Below are 25,798 nucleotides of genomic sequence, written 5' to 3'. Positions count from 1 at the left end.
AATTATTTGGAGGAACTGTATTTATATATATATATGTATATACATGTACACACAGAGAGAGATATATGTGAATGGGCATTGAAACTAGGCACTTAAAATACTTTGCTACTAGTATCCTTAGCTGTAAAACCTAGAATGATGGTTTGATGTTTTATGGACCCCAGAAAAGATTATGTTCTTAATCTAAGATTATGTTCATTCCTGTTGGAGTGGACCTATTTTGGGTGGGACCATTTGATTAGATTATTTCAGTTGAGTCATGTCCCAGGTGGGTCTTAATCCTCTTACTGGAGTCCTTTATAAGGAAGGAAATTCTGAAAAACACACAGAGAATTGCAGAGAGAAAAGCCAGAGAAGCTGAGAAAGGATATCCAGGAAACAAAGATAAACCACAAAAACAGACAGGAAGACATTGAAGCCAGAACCTGGAAGCAACAAGACCCGGGAGAGAAGGAAGAGACCTGCAGGTGTCGCCATGAGCCTGGCCATATGACAGAAGAACAGAGGTTTTGTAGCTGGTCTTTGGGGAGAAAGCATTGCTTATTGATGCTTTGATTTGGACATTTTCATGGCCTCAGAACTGTACATTGTAAGCTAACAAATTCCCATTGTAAAACCCAACCCATTTCTGGTATATGGTATTTCAGCAACTTTAGCAAACTCAAACACCTAGCTTAAACCATTTGGTGTTTGCTGCTTAGGATCCCTCTGGTTTAATTCCTATATTTGAAGTTTGGCAGTTGAGCCTGTGTTTCTTTTAAAGCAAAACAAGATATTTAATACAGAGAAGACTGCCATTCCCCTCCCCCCCTTTTTTTTTCCTATTCTTTTAAAGTGCGCAGAACATTCCACCAATTTCGGCATTTTCATGTAATAAAATTAGGTATGTATTTTGAAATGTTAAGTTTTCAAACATACTCCTCTCCTGCAGACCAGCTGCAAAGTCGCCCCATTTGCTTTCATGCCTTCTGCACACACACCTTCATTTAAGCACCAGACTTCCTAGCTCCAGCCCCACATTCCAATTCCTCCATCACAATGGTCCTGCATATTTCCATGTCACCTTTCTTTCAAGGAGTTTAGAGCACTTGGCAAACATTATCTCTGGAGTACTAATAACAGTTCCTTAGGTTTGCAGAGTGCCAGTGTTCCCTGGAGCTTATGATCTGCATTCATATTACTTGATTTGCTCTCCCAGCCATGTCCTGATGCAAACATTAGAATTAGACTCATGGACAGGGAAACTGAGGTCTTCAGGATTTACAAGCACGGCCATATTATTTGCTTTTGATGTTCTTCCTCGCACTGTAGCTTCAAGCAGTCTTGGAGGCCCATCGCAGCCTCCCTGCACCAATGGAACCTTCCCTGAGAAGCACAGTGCTGATTGCTTCTGATCCCTGGGTGCGGACATCCCTGAGAGCCCTGTGCACTTTGGTATCCCAGCCCAGGGTGAGGCAGTGTGGCCCCATAGAATGAAAAGAACTCCCATCAGCTTCTTGAGCTTCAAGCACCCCTCACCATTTTCTAGCTTTTATTTAAAATCACTGAGCCTCCATTTCCTTATGGCAGAGCTGTTGTGAAGGTTAAGGCTAATTTACACAAACTGCCTCATAGGCATAGTCCCTACCATGCATAAAATACATACCTAATTTGAGGTATGGGCACTTGATGAATTATAACCCATGAGTTATAATCAACCTGTATTTTACCATTTGCTAATTTTTTCATGTGAATTTCCTCTTCTTTCCTTTAGAATAACTAGGTCCTTCAGGATATGACTGACATCACGTTATAAGAACTGAATTCTTAGGTTTGGCTTTAGCTCACTCATCTTCATGCTGTCACATTTCTGAATCAAGCTACAAATTTTCCTCTAAATGATGCTTTAACTTTCATATGGAGTCTTTTACTTGGTGATCAGCTCTAAAATATTGTAATTTCTCTTATTAATCATCCTTTAAAATATAGTTTTTTATTAAAAGAGTATTGAGTTTCCAGATGTTTATTTTTAATGTATTCTTTTTAATGCATTTTTATTGTTTTGCATTGTGGTCAAAGAACATATGTCTGCATGTGGCTAATTCTTTGGAATTCATCGAGGGCTATTTTATGGCCTTAGGCAGAATTGATTTTTATAAGTATTCCAAGTGTACTGAAGAAAAATGGGTTTTCTTGACTATCCTCGATTTACATGGTCATATTGAATAAAATTTTCACTTGCATAAAACTCATCATCTCATGCTCTACTCTTACTTAATTCCATATTTATGTGTTGTCATAGTGGAAAATTGGGAAGTTAAGTTTAGTTGTTTTAGAAAGATATATTTTAATGAAAATGCAAGCTAGAGAATAGCAAAAGGAAGCAAACATTGGGCAGTAAGGAAGGGAGAAGACATTTACTGAGTAACTCTCATTTGTGAGTTCCTTTTAAAGGTTGTATCTTAATCTCCTTTAGGGAAAGACATAGTGTCTTCATTTTGAAGATGAGGAGACTGAGGCTTAGAAAATATGAGGAAATTCCCTAAAGTCATAAAATGTACTTAATTACAGATTAAATACAGATTTCATTTCAAGTCTGTCAGAATGCAAAACCTATTTCTTTCCTCTGATTAAGTAGAAAAACAGTAAAAGGCATATTGAATAAGCCATGTATTTCTTGTTGCTCAGCTTTGTTATTCCTCTGCTTTTTAATTTCCTCAGTCTTATAACCACAAAGGGAGAGGAGGCAGGTATGAGCTCAGGTGCAAAGCTGCCCTGCCCATCCTTCCCTGTCCACCCCTCCTTGGCTACCTTCCCACCCATGGCTCCAGTCCTGACAGGTGAGATGTGGACAGGTGAAGAATCCAGAAGATACGGGTGCCATATGAACTCCAGTGTGGGACATGGTTGCCTTGCTAGCTTGAGGATTTCCACAGATGCAACTGGTACTTAGCAAAAGATTGGAGGTAACTTTGCCAAGGCAGAGATCCAACATCAGTCTTTGTTACAAGAGATTTTCATTTGGACAGGGGCTTCAGGAATGAATTAGTTTCGTACATGCACAAGTAAAGTTCAGCTTGAAAATCAGGGAAAAAGACCTGTTGGTGGATGTGGGGAGGTGGTGTTTGTGTTTGTTTTCCCTGTGGCGGCATTGAAGGGAGAAGAGTAAGCATCTTCATCATCACTGGCATTATGTAAATGATGGACATGTATCCATCACCTGTTGTGAACCAAGCAGCAGGTTTGGCATCTTGCATGTCTCATTTCACTTGACTCCTACATTAGTCTTGGCAGCTTGGCCAGGTCAGATCCCACATTCTTTTCACAGGTGCACTAGGTAAGTATTTAAGCAAATAAATCTGCCATTAATGACTACTGGATCCAAGAGTGGATTCTCTATGGGGACAGTGTCCGTGTCTTTCTTGTCATAACTCTGTTTGCACAATGCTTAGTGCATGAGTAAGCATTCAAATATACATATATTAAATAAGTCAATCTGCTTTTACTAGTGTTTAAATAGCAATTAAGGGACAGGATCAGGATACAATTCAGGTCTCCCTAAGCATTTCAAATGCTAAAATAAACAAACCTGTGCATCTTCTTGAACCAAAACAGTTTCATAGACACCTTGAGACAGGTCAGTATGCTCCTTCCCAAAAAAGTGTCCTCTGAGCCCTGTCACCCTGATGGGGGCTCAGTGCTATGCCCAGTCTCCACTATCCTCTTTATCATGCACCTTGATGATGCATCTTTACCTGTCCATTTCCTTCTGTTTGGCTATGGATTCATAGAAAATCACCTGTATCTCCATGGTGTCCAGCACACAGTGTCCGTGTTTGTAGAATGAATAAATGAGTGAGTGAGCATGTGAATTGTCTGGGGTGAATGCACCAGGAGATGTACTGTCAGCTGACAGCAGGCTCTGAATTGCAGTGATGGATTATACTGCACTGTCCTCAACTCTCATCCCATCTCCTGAAACAAAAAACCTGCATTTGTGCAATAGCTGCTCAGAGTTCCCTAAGGCTCAAGAACAATGCTATTCAAATACCTTCTCCATTGTGTGAAGGCCATTTTTCATAAGGGGTTGAGGTCCATGACTTGAAGTGGCTTGCAATACAGGTTTCCTCTAAATGAGGCACCAATCTTGTGAGAAAACCATACTCATAGGCTCTTCCCATTGTGAGTGACCTTGGCAATCTTCCAACCCAGTTCTTATGCCCTGCAGGAATCTTCTCCTCTGTAACATCCTTGCAAAGACTTGAAAACTCACAGCATGATGATGTGGCTACCTTATCAAGCAGTCTCTTCCTCCATTGAACAACACTTACTCCGAAGAAAACATTTAAATTGTTCTGAGTGCAATCATTCTCATACTAACTTCTTCCAATTTGGACAAGTTCTATAGTTTAATCCCAGGCAGAAAGAACTTGTATCTGTCTTCAATAATTATTCTATGGTAATTTTTGTCTTCCCTTTCACTCTTCCCTATGCTTTGTGTGTTTAACACAGTACAACCTGCCTCTGTTCCTTCTGTGCTCCTCATGGATCATTTCCAAATGTCTTTTTGGGCTTGTTCTTTCTTCTGATCATGCTCTGTAGGTGTTCCCCTAAATATGTGCCACCACCCCACACTCCAAATGGATCCTGATGAGTGCTGAATGCAAGGGAATTGTCATCTTCTCTGCTCTCCTGCTGGGGACAAAACAGCCATGTGCTGGCGGTTTGGGCCACTAACCCCCATTGCTAATTTTCTTAGCAGCTGTTACTCCTACCTGAGTTTTCTTCTTTTTTAAACCCTGAATTTGTTCCTTGAGGTAAAACAAGTAGAATGGGGGTCAAATTTGAGTCTAGTTAATAGCCCTCCTGTCTTAGCCAGTGTGGTCTCAACAATAAAGGCCCAGAGTAGCACTCTTTGGGGAATGCAATCCCAAGGAAGTGGGAGTGATGGAAGAGGGAAGGAAGGAAGGGAGACATGGAAAGCTGTCATAAGGGGTGAGGTTCCTTAGCTGGCCAGAACTTCAGGTTAAGCCAGTTACTGGGACCTCTTCAAATGGCTTCAGACTGACCTTATGAAGCTACTGCATTTTCTAACAGAGTGTTGAGGAAGGAAGGAGAGAATTTCATTGATCACAGTTGTTAACTCCCACAATCTGTTGACACCCCACGCTTTCAGGTTGTGAATTTGAGAGCACAGACTGTATCTCAGGAACAGGAGGGAAGAGGTGTGAGGCACGAGACTTGGGCATGGAGCAAGGGGCTGTCAGGTTGTGGCTGAGTCAGCTAAGGACTGGGCCACTGAACAGGGCCACCTGGCCTGAACTGACAGCAGCCTCCAGACAGACAGCCCAGCCACCTCAAGGACCCTTAGTGGATTCAATCACATCTCATACAGGTTACAGCCTTACCATGTTAAACCAAAGCCTTGATTTTTCAGATGGTGAGGGAGCAAGTCTGCTCTCAACTATTAATTTCCCACAAAGGCAATCCCTGAGTCTTCTTTCTGGTCTCAGTTCCCGGCTCACATGCCCCTCAAACACATACATGCTCCTGTCCCTCTCCCTTCATAGTCACACATTCATCAGTGTGAATATTTGATTAATGCCTGTCTCCCACCTGACTTCAAGCTCCAAGCTCAGGGGCTACTATGTTGGGCTCCCCATTGACCCCAACACCTCACTACAAGCTGGGCATGGAGAGGTTTTAGGCTTCTTTTGCCCATAGAGTGAAGCAGTTGTACCATGTCAGTGGGTCCTGAGAGCCTAGAGGAGCCCCTCTATCACCCACAAACACTTCCTTTTGCAAAACTTTGGGAGTAGAATCATACTCAACATGGATGAATTAAAGGATATGGAGTTGGACAAAGATAATTTTTTAGTCCTGTAATGTTTAGATAATAAAAGTGCAACCAAGGAGTTAGAAAAATCTATTAAAATGCTTTGCTTAAAAAAATGAATTGCTACAATTTGGGAGAAAAGACTGTCTGTTGGAAATATTAATATAACTCACCATCATCCTTCCCTAATTCCATTCCCTTATCAAAAAAAAATCTGCAAGTTTGTTTTTTTTTCAAATGATGATCATTTACTACTACTGAGAACATAGTATATTTGCACTCATTTTATACTTTTCATATAGTCCCAGATATGGTTAATTAGCCCAGAATTTATATCTCTTGCCTTCTAAAATATCTTTTTGCCTCTGTGTTTCCCAGAAAAGGACCAGTTTTGTTTTTGACAGAGAAAATGTACATATAGAATAAGAAAATGCCTGTTTTATTCATCTAATGGGAGATTCTGGGATCAGATGGTTTGGGACAGTAAACAAATCATACTTACCTTTCATAAGTGGTATAGATGCAAATGGATATAAAGAAGGCTCTTTACCTATCCTTCTTTAAAAAAAGAATCTAAACAGCAGCAAGTAGAAAAAGCATTTTGGTTGCTCACAGATGTAAAATTTAGCCCCAGAGCTAAAAAATCAGAGGTCAGTGTCCCAAATGCCTGACTATATAGAGTGAAAGGGAGGTGAATTTTTCAATCATTCTATTGACAAAACATGTGCTAAATCCTTCTTTTGGCTTCAGATCATCCAACAACTGATGCAACAACTCTAGATCCTTCTCTGCCTTCTCCTTTTTATTTTTCCTTTTTTTTTTTACTTCTAAATTTCTAAAATTTACAAGTTCTCTGTATCCATCAAACAACAACTTCCCCTTCCCTCTGTTCCCCCTTCTGATAGATGCTGATTTACTTTCTGTCTCTGTGAATTTGCTGTTTCTAATTATATCATGTAAGTGGAACCATACAGAATTTATCCTTATGTGCCTTGCTTATTTCACTCGGCATAATGCATTCAAAGTTCATACATGTTGTAGCATGCATCAGAACTGCATGCCTTTTTATAGCAGAATAATGTTCCATTATATGTATATATACCCATTCATCTCTGGTCATTGGGGTTATTTCTACATTTTGGCTATTGTGAATGATGCTTATTCCAATTTGCTAATGCTGCTGTTATGCAAAATACCAGAAATGGATTGGCTTTTTTTTTTTGTTAAAACGGGCTTATTCGACTACAAAGTTACAGTCCTAAGGCCATAAAAGTGTCCAAACTAAGGCATCAACAATAGGATGCCTTCAATGAAGAACACCAATGGCAACCAGAAAACTTCCATTAGGCAGGAAAAGACAGGCATGTGGCTGGCATCTGCTCCAGGGTTCTGGTTTAAAAATGGCTTTCTCCCAGGATGTTTCTCTCTAGGTGTCTGGGGGTGTTCTCTTAGTTTCTCCCAGGCAAACTCCAGACTAGCAAAAGTCTACTTTCAACGGCTGTCTCCAAAATGTCTCTCTTGGCTGTAGCCACATCAGGGGTCCACAATTCCAAGCATCCCTGAGGTAAGCAAGCAAGCGTCTGGGTCTGCACCAGCAATTTTAAAGGACTCCAGTAAGCCAGTCCAGACCCATGCCAAATGGTCAGGGCCATGCCTCCATGGAAATAATCCAGTCAAAACTTTCACCTACAGTTGGGTGAGTCACATCTCTATGGAAACAACCTAATTCCAATATCCCACAAGATTGGATTAAAGATCATGGCTTTTTGTGGGGGACATAATATATCCAAAGACTACAATGCTACTATGAACACTGGTGTAAAAGTAACTGTTTGCATCTCTGTTTTCAAATTCTTTTGGTATATACCTATGAATGGAATTTCCAGATCATGTGGAAATTCTATATTTAAATTTTTGAAGGGGCATCCATTCTGCTTTCCAAAACTGCTGCACCATTTTACATTCCCACCAACAATACACAAGAGTTCCAATTTATCTGCATCCTTTCCAGAACTGGTTATTTTCCTTTTGTTAAATAATGTGAAGTGTTATTGTGGTTTTTATTTGGCTTTGCATCTGCATCCTCTGATTAAACTCCCTGTCTTACCTGTCTACCTAACAGTTTAGCACATAAATCTGATGAGTGACTTCTCTCTGGCTCCTTAAATTTGGCTGGACCTATTTCCACGAAGCAGGCAATGTTACCTTCCAGTACAGAATTCTCCAGTGTTACCCATGTCAGTTCACTAGTCCCTGTTTTGTTTCATTGGACCATTGCCTCTTGGCCCCAATTAGCTTATGAGAAATAAAACCATGGAAGAGAAAGGTAAATGGAGCCATCCTGAGGAATGCAATAGTAGAACATAGTTGGAGGCATAAAATTGGGAAATACTAGTTTTAGTGAAGGCAAAAATGGCAACATGCTGGGGTGCACAGCCTTCACCTACTAGGAATGGAAAATGCTTATTCCTCTTTGTGGCAAGTTCATGATTTTTACTATAATTAAATTCAAAAAGGAATTATTTTGTTAAACCCATACATAAAGACATTGAGTGTCAACGGACAATGTTTTAAATGAGATGCAATAGCCATGTCCACAAATAAAAAAGCCACCGGACAATGTATTTGCCCAGCATTCAGCAAGCACAGCCACCCTCTATACAGGTAGAGCTCAAGATTGAGACAGTTCTCTGAAGATGTCACTGCAAGGGGGATTCAAAAGTATTTGTACTTGAACTAGTTTCAGAGAACTGCAGGTTCTCGTACTGCTCCACATGGTAATTTTGAAGCAAAACCAGCGTGGGTTTATAACCTGGTTCTACAAGGCTCTGGAGGTGTGGCTTTGATCAAGTTACTTGAACTCCATTTATCGCTAGAGTTTCATCTACTAGATGGGTAAAATAAAATCTACAACACAGAGACTATTTAGGGAATTAACTGAAATAATAAAAGTATAATACATACATACATATTACACTGTATATATATATAATATTAGCACATATTATTTTATATATATATATATATATATATATATATATATAAATGGACCCAAAATATTTGTTAAGAAGGGTGTAAAGAGTAAGGTATTTCAGACATGTTAATGAAAATAGAGAATTTAGACAATTTAAAATGGAAAGAAAATACAATTTGATCTTTAAAAAAATGGATGGAATTGATAAAGTTTTCTGGAGAGTTAAAGTCAGAGACCTACTCATCTCCCTCTTAGCTGGTGTAACTCAGGCCATGAAAATAGAAGAAAGCAGCCTTCTGCACTCATTGCCCTCAATAAGTTGTCACTTGGCCTGGACAAATTGTTATTTGACCATCCACCTGAGTGCTTTTCTTTGAAACCTCAGAGTCTTTTATTTTAGCTTTAATGGAGAAAACACAAAAGGGGCTGGTAACACTCCTGTTAATCCAGAGCACTTGATGTTCTGATAATGAATGAATGAATGAATGAATAAATAAATAAATAAATAAATGGAGAAAGTGAGACCAGGTGCCAGAAACATGTGCAAAAGGTGAGGAGCAAGTAATCAAATATTTTGAGAGTGGGATATAGTAACTGTTGACTTCGTCATTATATAGTCAGCATTCTTCATGTTATCTTTAGCCATGTATATGCTTGTTTAAAGATGAAGAGTCCTCAAGTAAGGTAAAATAATAGCTAAGGCCATATTGGAAAATAACTCAGAAGGGAATTTTGTCTTAGAGATCCTAATTGTTGCTATGAATCCCTAATAGGGGGAAAACATGGGCTGGTGCTGAATAACTACAGAAAAATGGAAAACAAAGAAGACCAGACAAACATTTAGGTAATACAATTGTGGCAGCATCACAAAGCATTGAAAATGGAGAGTAGCATTAAGAGATGATGATGTAATTTCGTCAGTTTCTTCACATTAAAATTAACATGAAAATATCCCCTTGTGCCATTAATTCAGGTAAATTAAAGACTTTAATAATGAGGAAGTAAACATCGCCTGGCCATTCATCAGACTGGGATGACAGATACAGATAAAGCCAGATGCAAAGTTAGCAGAATGCCTTGGTTCTCCCCAAAGACACTGTCCAGCTTTAAGTATCATACAACCCTCTTTTTTCAGTGGTTATAGCTTTTTCACTCATGGAGAAGCCTCGCTGACTAAAATCCTAGATTAGCAGACATTTTTCTGATTGGAATTTCATCAGTAAGAATGAAACATTCTCTTCCTTTCTAGAGAACTTGGTCACTTTGATGCACAGAATGAGCCTCAGTCTCCTCCCCTGGGGCAAGTAACGGATTTCTGTTCAGCTGTTCATATCTTTTTTTAACTTTGCTTTTTCCAAGGAAGCAGGACCCAGGTCCTATTTTTGTCCAGACCTAATGTCTATCCCCTTTAGATACATCCCATTACCTAAATCCTATAATTCTCTTTTCCTCCTTTGGTGAGATGCCTGACTGATCTTCTGTGTGCCATCTCCCTTATGATAATGGATTCCTACATCTTATTTTCTCAGACTTCCTGTGGTGATATCAGGTTGGGCAAAGACAATATATATATAAAACAAGTAAAATATTGATAGAAGATTTTATTAGTGAATACATTAATGGTTTTTACAAGTAAATAAAAAGCAAAATCCATATAAAGAAACATGAATAAATGTAAGCTGATCAGAGTAATTCTTCCTAATTTTATAAAATACACCATAAAACAGAATAATACCAAATGAGAGTCTGAGAAATCTTTGCATGATACAGAAGAAACAGTCTAGAATTAAGAATTGATGAATGTCTATTAAATATAAAAGCATGAGAGCACCAACTGAAATATGGGCAAAGCATATGGAAGGTGAATTTATAGATGAGAAATACTGGATTTTATATCTATTATCTTTTTACTAATCTAACTGCATAGAAAGAGGTTCATCTTAATTAGAAACCTGAGAAAATAAAAATTAATAGTATGTCAAGTTACCTTTTTTATTTTACTATTCAAAGGGGTGCATATTTTGAAAAATATTCTTAATATATTAAATACTCAAGTGGAACTGAAAAAAATATGTAATACACTTTTATCCACTATTCTTAGGAATGAAAGTCAGCATATATATATATATATATATATATATATATATACACTCAAGAACAAACTGACCAAATTATAGAACTGAAAATGGTGAATATTGTTAACCAACTTGATTTCCTTTTGCATAGGAAGAACAGTGGAAGAATATTCATTATAATTATTTGAAGTTTGAAAAGAAGAACAATTGGAAACAATATGATGTCCATCATGGAGTGAGTATAACATGGATAGATCTCAAACACATATTTCTGAATGAAAGAATTGCAGAAATATACCTATATAATGAATCCATTTGTTTAAGTTTAAAACACACACTTATAAGAGGAAAATCATAGCTTCCCAGATTAAACTTTCTATTGTTTTTCTTTCTTTCTTTTCTGTTTGTTTTGGAGTAATGAGAATGTTCTAAAATCGTGGTGATGAATTCACAGTTCTGTGTTTACACTAATAGCCATTGATTGTACACTTGGATCAATTGAATGGAGTGTGACTATATGTCCATAAAACTTATTTAAAAAAACTTTCTATTGCCTAAAACCCATTGATTTGGGGAAAATCTATTTTATTTTAGATTAAAGAAATGTTAAGCATGAAATCAACCAGCCTATATAAGTGTAAATGTTCAAGTCTTTTTTAAACAACAGAAAGCCTGTTATCATTAATCAAATTGGCCTCTTGCTTCTCTGAACTGAATAAAATATCTGTGCTGTTGTTATTTAAAGACAGTTTTTCTCAGAAGTCTCCAGAAGGCAGCCTTCATTTCCCTGTTCTTCAGGCTGTAGATGAGGTTCAGGGTGGGTGGCACGATGCTGCAGAAGACAGACACTAGTAGATCCCAAACAGAAGAGGACTCTGACATTGGCTTTAGGGAAGCAATGGACCCTGTACTGAGGAAAACAGTGACAACCATGAGTTGAGGAATACAGGTGGAGAAGGGTTTTGACCTGCCTTCCACCAATGGGATCCTCAGCACTGTGGAAAAGATTTGGATATAGGAAATTATGATGGAAATAAAACACACAAAAGCTAAGGATGTTGTGACCGTTATAGCTCCAATCTCAGCAAGGTTCTTCTCTGAGCAAGAGAGTTTGAGTAATGAGGGAATCTCACAGAAGAACTGATGGACAGCATTCGACCCACAAAATGGTAACGAGAAGGTCACAGCTGTGTTCAAGAACCCAGAGATAACCCCACTGAGCCATGATGCAGCCACCATCTGTTCACAAGAAGCTCTTCTCATGATGGCCTGATAATAGAGGGGGCGGCAAATGGCTACACATCGGTCATAGGACATCACTGTCAGCAAGGCCAGCTCTACACAAGCAAACAAAACAATCAAAAAGGCCTGTGCTACACACCCCATGAAAGATATGGAACTGTTTTGGGTTAGGATTTTAATGATGGCCTTGGGAACTGTGACAGAGATGAAACAAAGGTCTAACAATGATAGGGTTCTCAGAAAGAAGTACATGGGGCTGTGGAGGCTGTGGTCCAAGATGGTAAGTGTAATGGTGAGAAATTTGCCAATCAGAGCTGCCAAGTACATGATTAAGAACAGCACAGCATGGAGGATTTGCTACTCTCAGATATCTGAAAATCCCATGAGGATGAATTCAGTCAACAATTTTGTGGAATTGGCCATGACATTATTCTCCATAAGCTGGACAAAAGGAAAGAAATTGTGAGATTGTTTTTCTGCAACTAATTATTGTGGAATATTATAGTTTGAAACTTGTTTATTTCTGTTGAATTTCATAAATCAAAATTGCTGTATGAATACAAATTAACCAATATCTCTTAGTTTCCCAATTTTAGTTATGCATATTTGTAAACTGCCAAGAGTTTGAAACAAAGTAGGAGAATAATCTTCACCCTAACAAAATAACATCTTCAAAATATGGGAGCACCTGTGTGTTACATCATCTGAATCACAGAGGCAAAAATTATTAGGGTTACAACTATCTCAAATCCTATAAGGATGTTACATAACTATTACCATTTTATATATGTAGGAGATTCATTCACAACACGCAATGGAGATCTTTTGACATTAGGGCTTAATTCACTTTCTGAAACTAGAGAGGAAGTCTGATAACTTGAATCACTTTGACAAGAAGATGAAACACATAGACCCTCTCAGGTTTTTTAAATCCATACAATACTCAGGACTACAAAAGAATTGATTAATATGTAATAATATTCTATCCAGGGACACTCTTTCTAAAAGGGATCTTGCTACCTCAGCTTATAGAGCCATTAGATTCTAAATGGATATGTCCTTTCACAGAGAAGCTGAAAAAGCATTTACTCATTTACAATCTATAGATAACTTCCTTGGAGTATACTAATATGTATTTCTTGAAGAAAAATTTTGTGCTGAAATAAACTTGATAAATACTGGACTTAATAAAAATAATAAATTTTTATACAGGTGTAATCTGAGTTTAAATATAATTTTCATTTTGTCTAAGTGAGGGTTTAATATGGATAATATGCATTTTGATTATCTAAATGGGAAGTCTAAAAAGGGAAATTGCAGTCATTAAGATCAATGCCCTCAGATTAATTTTTTCCTTGGTTAATTTTTTTCTCTTTCACTTAGATGGGTGAGCTGTGAAAGATATATAACCTTTGCATTCATCATTATTATTATCTGAAAAGGTGGGATGCAAAGTCTTATGCTCACTTCTGCACACACAAGAATACATTAATGTTAGTTATGAAAGTATTGTTATTTTCTCAAAGTTTGCATGTGGCCTTCTTTAAATAAATGTATACATTATCAGAAACAGTTTTTAAAATGCTAAAGCAGAAATTGTCTCAGCAAATATGTGGGCAGGAAGTTCAAGTTCTAATTTGGGAACTTTGGAAATGTGCATCTGCTTGCTTCTCTGGCACAAACAATAACCAAAAGTATGCCAGTTTATAGCTGGGGATGATTAAAATCCATCCTCACACCAAAATCTCTGAACTATCTCTACCAGTATTGCTACTGATTCACTTGCACAGCAGTTTTAATTTTAGTCCATCCTCCTTCTCCAAAGAATGTTTCCATATGTCTGTAGCCAATCCTCTACCTCAGACAACAGGACCTTTCTTAGTTCCCTTGGATATGACATGTGGATTTTCTCTTCTGTAGGGGGAAGAATAAAAACAGATGACATGATTTGCTTGCAATAGTCTCGATACTAGTTCTAAGCACTATAAGTGCATCACTAGAATCAATATTCAAAACTCTCCTAAGAATCAGGTATAAGTATTATGTCAGTTTTACAGAGGAGTAAGATATGTACAGATGGGATAGTTAATTTGCCCAGAATCAGGGAATAAGTGAATGACGGTGTTGGAGTGTGCTCATTCATTCTGCTCCAAAGCCTGCCTATGAGATATGACACTATTCAGTTGCTTGGGATGGGTGAATAGTGCTACAAGTGATATCTCTGGGAGCACACACCACAAGAAAAATATCAAAGACATGGGAAGTTTTCAGTCAAATAATTGTAAACAGTCAAAATAAATTATGGCTTACATGATCTCTGAAAGGGATAACAACTAATATAATACTCAAAGATATAGGTGGTCAACCTTTTAATCTGGGGACAACAGAATAAGATGGATTCCAGCTCACAAAAGTAGAGCTCAGAAAAGAAATGGGAAAAAATGCAAAATATTACTTAAATAAAACAACATTGGGATGTGGAAATAATTCATGAAACATCACCCAAGTCACTCAAGCAAGTGTTACATTGGGATTAAGGAACTCCACAAAAGGAACAGGAAAAAAAAAAAAAAAACAAGAAAGAAAGAAAGAAAAAATATCTGAGAGAAGGTAATAGCTATGTTCGCTATGTAAAATTTAATGAAGGAAAGTGACAAATTCCTCCAGTAATTTTCTTACCAGCCAAGGTTAGAAAATCCTCAGGTATTAAAATCAGGGTTTTCAGTACTCATTCAATCTAGAAGAAAAAAAAATGTTATTTATGAAGGAATGGCAGTAATCCCTATATTTTTTGGTAAATGTTGTTGCATATTGACTTATTTTTAATATAGGAAGAAGACAAAGTAATCATATAAATTACAATAAATTGGAAATTAAACATTATTTATATGATATTCAAATAATAATATAATTTTAGGTGGAAGAAAAGGAGATGAAAACTATAACTTGAAAGTTTTTTCTTTAATCCCTCATAACAGAATAAATAGATTTGAAATATTTAAAAAGTCAAAAGAATACTTTTTTTAAGCATTTATTTCATAATACATTTGTTTACACATGGAGATAAAGATTAGTAACTGATTTACAAACTGTGTCAATTCTTTTGTTTTAGCTTCAATTGATTCTTGTCCCACATTCCTGTTACATATTTGTTTATAAAATGAATTGTAGCGTACAGAATTTCTTCTATATGCCTACCGTACTTCCTCTCACAATTTTTTTTTTCTTTCCAACTTTCATTCTCTCTGAAATTATACAAGTATATAGACAAAGAGAGAACTCTTGAGTGATACTGGATATACATGTTTATTCATCTGTTTCTGTTTTAGTTCAAAAAATTGTATTGAAAACCAAAAAACTTTATTTGAATCATCACATGTAGATGTTTTAAAGCAGGATTTCTTATATTTTTATGTAATTTTCTAGTCAAAAGCTAAAATTGTTCCTTTTTACTTACACATAAATATCCATATTTCCAACATGATCACAATGAAGTAAAAGAAATCTGTGATTAAAAGACCATGAAGTATAAAGCAAATTTTATTCAGTGGTGAGTTTAAATGACAGATTTCTCATTGATTTTTAATTTTATCTTAATATTGCCATATGGTCCTGTGGAATTTACCATGTTTATGGAAAAAAAATGCTCTATGGTTCTGAAAAGCAATCTAATTCATTCCTTGTCCCATGTTTTATGAACATGAATATATAAAATATACTAAAATAGAATATATGAAGAAATAGAATAGCTAATGATGAATATCCTAAATATTAGGATTATGTGTGACCATTTCATTACTAGTTTCTTCATTTTGTCTCCTTTTGTAATTGAAAAAGAATATTCTTAACTGTATTCATTATGAGAAGGCACATATGTAGAGGCAGCAAGAAGTAACGAATACAAAAAAAGTTTAAAAAAGGTGTCCTAAAATGTAGTGTATCTTTTTTCCATTCCTATTCTTAGTGGTAATTTGGATTTGGATTATCATCTTTTTGAAATCCATTACTTCATCCATAAAAGTCAAATATCAATTTCTGCCCACATAGCAGACATGATGTGATGATCAACTGGTCTTTAATAATTTAAAATATATTACTAAATTACCATGTTCTTTACAAATAGAAAAGAGTATCATCTTTTTTGGAGAGTTCATAAATGCTTTAAGATGTGTGCATTGAGCAGATTTTAAAAATTCAATGATTTTCCTTAATCAGTCATCTTGCTTTGGTGATATTAGCAGACATAAACATGATTAAGAGAATCTTTGCTCCATAAGATAAATCATTCCAGAGAAAACTAAGAAATTACACATAGCACTTATACCTCTGTGCTGTGTGCAAGTGTGTATATGTGTTCATGTATGCGTGCAAGTGCATGGCTGAGGGAGCCAAAAGCATAATACTTACTTGCATTTTGCAAGAATTCTCAATGATTGGAAATCCAGGGATACCAGGAAATTTTTCCCATGCTGAGAGAAAGGAGGAGTAGAAAACTAACAGTGTTATCCATTTTTAAAAATATCAATTACATAGTTGCTTTTTTTCTATTAAAAGAGTTTGGGAGGAGGCGGGGCAAGATGGCGGACTGGTGAGCTGTATGTTTTAGTTACTCCTCCAGGAAAGTAGGTAGAAAGCCAGGAACTGCGTGGACTGGACACCACAGAGCGATCTGACTTTGGGCATACTTCATACAACACTCATGAAAACGTGGAACTGCTGAGATCAGCGAAATCTGTAAGTTTTTGCGGCCAGGGGACCCGCGTCCCTCCCTGCCAGGCTCAGTCCCGTGGGAGGAGGGGCTGTCAGCTCCGGGAAGGAGAAGGGAGAACTGCAGTGGCTGCTCTTATCGGAAACTCATTCTACTGATACAGACTCCAACCATAGATAGACTGAGACCAGACACCAGAGAATCTGAGAGCAGCCAGCCCAGCAGAGAGGAGACAGGCATAGAAAAAAAAAAACAACACGAAAAACTCCAAAATAAAAGCAGAGTATTTTTGGAGTTCTGGTGAACATAGAAAGGGGAAGGGCAGAGCTCAGGCCCTGAGGTGCATATGCAAATCCCGAAGAAACGCTGATCTCTCTGCCCTGTGGACCTTTCCTTAATGGCCCTGGTTGCTTTGTCTCTTAGCATTTCAATAACCCATTAGATCTCTGAGGAGGGCCCTTTTTTTTTTTTAAAAAACCTTTTTTCTTCTTCTAAAACAATTACTCTAAGAAGCCCAATACAGAAAGCTTCAAAGACTTGCAATTTGGGCCGGTCAATTCAAGAGCAGAACTAAGAGAGCTCTGAGACAAAAGGCAATAATCCAGTGGCTGAGAAAATTCACTAAACACCACAACTTCCCAAGAAAAGGGGGGTGTCCGCTCACAGCCATCATCCTGGTGGACAGGAAACACTCCAGCCCATCACCAGCCCCATAGCCCAGAGCTGCCCCAGAGAACCCAGTGTGATGGAAGTGCTTCAAATAACAGGCACACACCACAAAACTGGGCGTGGACATTAGCCTTCCCTGCAACCTCAGCTGATTGTCCCAGAGTTGGTAAGGTGGAGCAGTGTGAATTAACAAAGCCCCATTCAGCCATCATTTCAGCAGACTGGGAGCCTCCCTACACAGCCCAGCAGCCCAGAACTGCCCTGAGGGGATGGCACTCACCTGTGACATAGCACAGTCATCCCTCAACAGAGGACCCGGGGTGCACAGCCTGGAAGAGGGGCCCACTTGCAAGTCTCAGGAGCCATACGCCAATACCAAGGACTTGTGGGTCAGTGGCAGAGACAAACTGTGGCAGGACTGAACTGAAGGATTAGACTATTGCAGCAGCTTTAAAACTCTAGGATCACCAGGGAGATTTGATTGTTAGGGCCACCCCCCCTCCCTGACTGCCCAGAAACACACCCCATATACAGGGCAGGCAACACCAACTACACATGCAAGCTTGGTACACCAATTGGACCCCACAAGACTCACTCCCCCACTCACCAAAAAGGCTAAGCAGGGGAGAACTGGCTTGTGGAGAACAGGTGGCTCGTGGACGCCACCTGCTGGTTAGTTAGAGAAAGTGTACCCCATGAAGCTGTAGATCTGATAAATTAGAGATAAGGACTTCAATTGGTCTACAAATCCTAAAAGAACCCTATCAAGTTCAGCAAATGCCATGAGGCCAAAAACAACAGAAAATTATAAAGCATATGAAAAAACCAGACGATATGGATAACCCAAGCCCAAGCACCCAAATCAAAAGACCAGAAGAGACACAGCACCTAGAGCAGCTACTCAAAGAACTAAAGATGAACAATGAGACCATAGTACGGGATACAAAGGAAATCAAGAAGACCCTAGAAGAGCATAAAGAAGACATTGCAAGACTAAATAAAAAAATGGATGGTCTTATGGAAATTAAAGAAACTGTTGACCAAATTAAAAAGATTCTGGACACTCATAGTACAAGACTAGAGGAAGCTGAACAATGAATCAGTGGACTGGAAGATGACAGAATGGAAAATGAAAGTGTAAAAGAAAGAATGGGGAAAACAATTGAAAAAATCAAAATGGACCTCAGGGATATGATAGATAATATGAAACGTCCGAACATAAGACTCATTGGTGTCACAGAACGGGAAGAGAAAGGTAAAGGTCTAGGAAGAGTATTCAAAGAAATTGTTGGGGAAAACTTCCCAAATCTTCTAAACAACATAAATACACAAATCATAAATGCTCAGCGAACCCCAAATAGAATAAATCCAAAAAAACCCACTCCGAGACATACACTGATCACACTGTCAAACATAGAAGAGAAGGAGCAAGTTCTGAAAGCAGCAAGAGAAAAGCAATTCACCACATACAAAGGAAACAGCTTAAGACTAAGTAGTGACTACTCAGCAGCCACCATGGAGGCAAGAAGGCAGTGCCATGATATATTTAAAATTCTGAGTGAGAAAAATTTCCAGCCAAGAATACTTTATCCAGCAAAGCTCTCCTTCAAATTTGAGGGAGAGCTTAAAATTTTCACAGACAAACATGCTGAGAGAATTTGCTAACAAGAGACCTGCCCTACTGGAGATACTAAAGGGAGCCCTACAGACAGAGAAACAAAGAAAGGACAGAGAGACTTGGAGAAAGGTTCAGTAAGAAAGAGATTCGGTATGGGTACAATAAAGGATATTAATAGAGAGAGGGGAAAAATATGACAAACATAAACCAAAGGATAAGATGGCTGATTCAAGAAATGCCTTCACGGTTATGACGTTGAATGTAAATGGATTAAACTCCCCAATTAAAAGATATAGATTCGCAGAATGGATCAAAAAAAAATGAACCATCAATATGTTGCATACAAGAGACTCATCTTAGACACAGGGACACAAAGAAACTGAAAGTGAAAGGATGGAAAAAATATTTCATGCAAGCTACAGCCAAAAGAAAACAGGTGTAGCAATATTAATCTCAGATAAAATAGACTTCAAATGCAGGGATGTTTTGAGAGACAAAGAAGGCCACTACATACTAATAAAAGGGGCAATTCGGCAAGAAGAAATAACAATCGTAAATGTCTATGCACCCAATCAAGGTGCCACAAAATACATGAGAGAAACACTGGCAAAACTAAAGGAAGCAATTGATGTTTCCACAATAATTGTGGGAGACTTCAACACATCACTCTCTCCTATAGATAGATCAACCAGACAGAAGACCAATAAGGAAATTGAAAACCTAAACAATCTGATAAATGAATTAGATTTAACAGACATATACAGGACATTACATCCCAAATCACCAGGATACACATACTTTTCTAGTGCTCACGGAACTTTCTCCAGAATAGATCATATGCTGGGACATAAAACAAGCCTGAATAAATTTAAAAAGATTGAAATTATTCAAAGCACATTCTCTGACCACAATGGAATACAATTAGAAGTCAATAACCATCAGAGACTTAGAAAATTCACAAATACCTGGAGGTTAAACAACACACTCCTAAACAATCAGTGGGTTAACGAAGAAATAGCAAGAGAAATTGCTAAATATATAGAGACGAATGAAAATGAGAACACAACGTACCAAAACCTATGGGATGCAGCAAAAGCAGTGCTAAGGGGGAAATTTATAGCACTAAATGCATATATTAAAAAGGAAGAGAGAGCCAAAATCAAAGAACTAATGGATCAACTGAAGAAGCTAGAAAATGAACAGCAAACCAATCCTAAACCAAGTAGAAGAAAAGAAATAACAAGGTTTAAAGCAGAAATAAATGACATAGAGAACAAAAAAACAATAGAGAGGATAAATATCACCAAAAATTGGTTCTTTGAGAAGATCAACAAGATTGACAAGCCCCTAGCTAGACTGACAAAATTAAAAAGAGAGAAGACCCATATAAACAATATAATGAATGAAAAAGGTGACATAACTGCAGATCCTGAAGAAATTAAAAAAATTATAAGAGGATATTATGAACAACTGTATGGCAACAAACTGGATAATGTAGAAGAAATGGACAATTTCTTGGAAACATATGAACAACCTAGACTGACCAGAGAAGAAATAGAAGACCTCAACAAACCCATCACAAGCAAAGAGATCCAATCAGTCATCAAAAATCTTCCCACAAATAAATGCCCAGGGCCAGATGGCTTCACAGGGGAATTCTACCAAACTTTCCAGAAAGAACTGACACCAATCTTACTCAAACTCTTTCAAAACATTGAAGAAAATGGAACACTACCTAACTCATTTTATGAAGCTAACATCAATCTAATACCAAAACCAGGCAAAGATGCTACAAAAAAGGAAAACTACCGGCCAATCTCCCTAATGAATATAGATGCAAAAATCCTCAACAAAATACTTGCAAATTGAATCCAAAGACACATTAAAAAAATCATACACCATGACCAAGTGGGGTTCATTCCAGGCATGCAAGGATGGTTCAACATAAGAAAATCAATCAATGTATTACAACACATTAACAAGTCAAAAGGGAAGAATCAATTGATCATCTCAATAGATGCTGAAAAAGCATTTGACAAAATCCAACATCCCTTTTTGATAAAAACACTTCAAAAGGTAGGAATTGAAGGAAACTTCCTCAACATGATAAAGAGCATATATGAAAAACCCACAGCCAGCATAGTACTCAATGATGAGAGACTGAAAGCCTTCCCTCTAAGATCAGGAACAAGACAAGGATGCCCTCTGTCACCACTGTTATTCAACATTGTGCTGGAAGTGCTAGCCAGGGCAATCCGGCAAGACAAAGAAATAAAAGGCATCTTAATTGGAAAAGAAGAAGTAAAACTGTCACTGTTTGCAGATGATATGATCTTATATCTAGAAAACCCTGAGAAATCGATGATACAGCTACTAGAGCTAATAAACAAATTTAGCAAAGTAGCAGGATACAAGATTAATGCACTTAAGTCAGTAATGTTTCTATATGCTAGAAATGAACAAACTGAAGAGACACTCAAGAAAAAGATACCATTTTCAATAGCAACTAAAAAAATCAAGTACCTAGGAATAATCTTAACCAAAGATGTAAAAGACCTATACAAAGAAAACTACATAACTCTACTAAACGAAATAGAAGGGGACCTTAAAAGATGGAAAAATATTCCATGTTCATGGATAGGAAGACTAAATATCATTAACATGTCAATTCTACCCAAACTCATCTACAGATTCAATGCAATCCCAATCAAAATTCCAACAACCTACTTTGCAGACTTGGAAAAGCTAGTTATCAAATTTATTTGGAAAGGGAAGATGCCTCGAATTGCTAAAGACACTCTAAAAAAGAAAAACGAAGTGGGAGGACTTACACTCCCTGACTTTGAAGCTTATTATAAAGCCACAGTTGCCAAAACAGCATGGTACTGGCACAAAGATAGACATATAGATCAATGGAATTGAATTGAGAATTCAGAGATAGACCCTCAGATCTATGGCCAACTGATCTTTGATAAGGCCCCCAAAGTCACTGAACTGAGTCATAATGGTCTTTTTAACAAATGGGGCTGGGAGAGTTGGATATCCATATCCAAAAGAATGAAAGAGGACCCGTACCTCACCCCCTACACAAAAATTAACTCAAAATGGACCAAAGATCTCAATATAAAGGAAAGTACCATAAAACTCCTAGAAGATAATGTAGGAAAACATCTTCAAGTCCTTGTATTAGGCAGCCACTTCCTATACTTTACACCCAAAGCACAAGCAACAAAAGAGAAAATAGATAAATGGGAACTCCTCAAGCTTAGAAGTTTCTGCACCTCAAAGGAATTTCTCAAAAAGGTAAAGAGGCAGCCAACTCAATGGGAAAAAATTTTTGGAAACCATGTATCTGACAAAAGACTGATATCTTGCATATATAAAGAAATCCTACAACTCAATGACAATAGTACAGACAGTCCAATTATAAAATGGGAAAAAGGTATGAAAAGACAGTTCTCTGAAGAGGAAATACAAATGGCCAAGAAACACATGAAAAAATGTTCAGCTTCACTAGCTATTAGAGAGATGCAAATTAAGACCACAATGAGATACCATCTAACACCGGTTAGAATGGCTGCCATTAAACAAACAGGAAACTACAAATGCTGGAGGGGATGTGGAGAAATTGGAAGTCTTATTCATTGTTGGTGGGACTGTATAATGGTTCAGCCACTCTGGAAGTCAGTCTGGCAGTTCCTTAGAAAACTAGATATAGAGCTACCATTCAATCCAGTGATTGCACTTCTCGGTATATACCCGGAAGATCAGAAAGCAGTGACACGAACAGATATCTGCACGCCAATGTTCATAGCAGCATTATTCACAATTGCCAAGAGATGGAAACAACCCAAATGTCCTTCAACAGATGAGTGGATAAATAAAATGTGGTATATACACACGATGGAATACTACACGGCAGTAAGAAGGAACTATCTCGTGAAACATATGACAACATGGATGAACCTTGAAGACATAATGCTGAGTGAAATAAGCCAGGCACAAAAAGAGAAATATTATATGCTACCACTAATGTGAACTTTGAAAAATGTAAAACAAATGGTTTATAATGTAGAATGTAGGGGAACTAGCAATAGAGAGCAATTAAGGAAGGGGGAACAATAATCCGAGAAGAACAGATAAGCTATTTAACGTTCTGGGGATGCCCAGGAATGACTATGGTCTGTTAATTTCTGATGGATATAGTAGGAACAAGTTCACAGAAATGTTGCTATATTATGTAACTTTCTTGGGGTAAAGTAGGAACATGTTGGAAGTTAAGCAGTTATCTTAAGTTAGTTGTCTTTTTCTTACTCCCTTGTTATGGTCTCTTTGAAATGTTCTTTTATTGTATGTTTGTTTTCTTTTTAACTTTTTTTTCATACAGTTGATTTAAAAAAGAAGGGAAAGTTAAAAAAAAAAAAAAAGAAAAAAACTGAAGAAAAAAAAAAAAATAGTAGTGCCCCCTTGCGGAGCCGGTGGAGAATGCAGGGGTATTCGCCTAGCCCACCTCCATGGTTGCTGACATGACCACAGACATAGGGGACTGGTGGTTTGATGGGTGGAGCCCTCTACCATAGGTTTTACCCTTGGGAAGACGGTTGCTGCAAAGGAGAGGCTAGGCCTCCCTATGGTTGTGCCTAAGAGCCTCCTCCCAAATGCCTCTTTGTTGCTCAGATGTGGCCCTCTCTCTCTGGCTAAGCCAACTTGAAAGGTGAAATCACTGCCCTCCCCCTACGTGGGATCAGACACCCAGGGGAGTGAATCTCCCTGGCAATGTGGAATATGACTCCCAGGGAGGAATGTAGACCTGGCATCGTGGGACGGAGAACATCTCCTTGACCAAAAGGGGGATGTGACAGGAAATGAAATAAGCTTCAGTGGCAGAGAGATCCCAAAAAGAGCCGAGAGGTCACTCTGGTGGGCACTCTTATGCACAATTTAGACAACCCTTTTTAGGTTCTAAAGAATTGGGGTAGGTGTTGGTGGATACCTGAAACTATCAAACTACAACCCAGAACCTATGAATCTCAGACAGTTGTATAAAATGTAGCTTATGAGGGGTGACAATGGGATTGGGAAAGCCATAAGGACCACACTCCCCTTTGTCTAGTTTATGGATGGATGAGTAGAAAAATAGGGGAAGGAAACAAACAGACAAAGGTACCCAGTGTTCTTTTTTACTTCAATTGCTCTTTTTCATTCTAATTATTATTCTTGTTATTCTTGTGTGTGTGCTAATGAAGGTGTCAGGGATTGATTTAGGTGATGAATGTACAACTATGTAATGGTACTGTAAACAGTCGAATGTACGATTTGTTTTGTATGACTGCGTGGTATGTGAATACATCTCAATAAAATGAAGATAAAACAAACAAACAAACAAACAAACAAACCAAAGAGTTTGGGAACACTATTAAAAATAAGAATAATAAGTGTAATAATTGGAAGGATGAAGAAGGAAACTTGGCCATAGTGAAGAAGGTGAACTTTGTACTTGGCCTTGAATAATGAGTAACTGAGTAACAAGCTAGCAGTAATTACTATGATGAAGAAGAGTTCATATGAAGGAAAACCACAATTTGAGAAAATAGGAAGTGACCTAATTTACACATTTAAAGACAAGGAACTTAGTGAGAGTGAAGTCAATCTCAGCTGAGAGGAATGAATTTGGAATTCACAGTTAAGTGACAGGGGGGATTGGGACATTGCTTCCCCTAGGAAGCAACCATCTCTGGGTTACACAGTGAGTTCACGCTGTGAGAAAGAGGAGATGGAGTTTGAGGGTTCAGGAAAACTTCACAATCAGGCCAAGAACTAGTCATTTTACAAACTAAGGAGTATCATAACTCTCCATTTGCATCCATCAGATTTTCACATCCTCCCTCTGCAGAATACAAGAGAATATCTGAAGGAAGAGATTCAGAACACATTGTGCTAAGGGTAGCACTATAGCAAGAAGGGATGGAATTCCTTGTACCACCAATTTCCAAAATGATTTGGCATTTTGTTGGAATTAAGTGATTTTCTTTATGCAGTAGTTTATGTGGACTCACATTTTGAAATAATAAATTAATCGAGACAGCATATATTGATAGTGACCATGTTAGTAGCTGCACAGGACTTTAGAAAAGACATTTAATCACAAGTTTTAATATCATAATGAAAAATGGAGGCAGTGATTTCTGTAGTATGAGTTATAGTGAAAAACAAATACCTGTGGGCACAAAAGCAATATAAAACAGTTAAATACATAAACCATGAATGGGAAAAAGGAAATGAAAGGCACCATGTAGATAAGGTTTTCAATTCAGAAATGCTTATGGATAAAGAAGAATTTACTTATCTCTTGAGCATAATTTTCTTGGCTTACCTCAGATATTTTTCATTAAATGTTGATCAGAAGCTTCAACCTTTCTTAATATCACTAGGCATTTTGACTTTTGAGTTGTGTTTCCATTATTACTCTTTTACCTACTACTCATATGAGAGGTCCTGAAACACTGAAAAGGAAACAACAGTCCCTGACTAATGTGGCCAGAGCACTGCAATATTCAGATAGAAGATCCGGAAAGAATTCACAGTCTGAAAGCCAAGTATGTAATATTTAATCATGGGATGATAGTCAGGTGAAATATTTTAGGAACAAAAATATTCTTAGGAGAATTGAAACGTGTTATTTTTATCCAGCCCAGGA

At 37.6% G+C, this 25,798-nt stretch overlaps 1 pseudogene; it reads left to right on the top strand.

The window, feature by feature from the left end:
- Nucleotides 1–25,798, top strand: part of LOC119524383 — a 76,985-nt pseudogene that overhangs the window by 27,693 nt on the left and 23,494 nt on the right.

The sequence above is a fragment of the Choloepus didactylus genome (assembly GCF_015220235.1).
Source record: "Choloepus didactylus isolate mChoDid1 chromosome 11 unlocalized genomic scaffold, mChoDid1.pri SUPER_11_unloc1, whole genome shotgun sequence".
Classification (NCBI taxonomy): domain Eukaryota; kingdom Metazoa; phylum Chordata; class Mammalia; order Pilosa; family Megalonychidae; genus Choloepus; species Choloepus didactylus.
The sequence above is the reverse complement of the archived record's forward strand: the minus strand, read 5'-3'. Positions and strand labels throughout refer to the sequence as shown.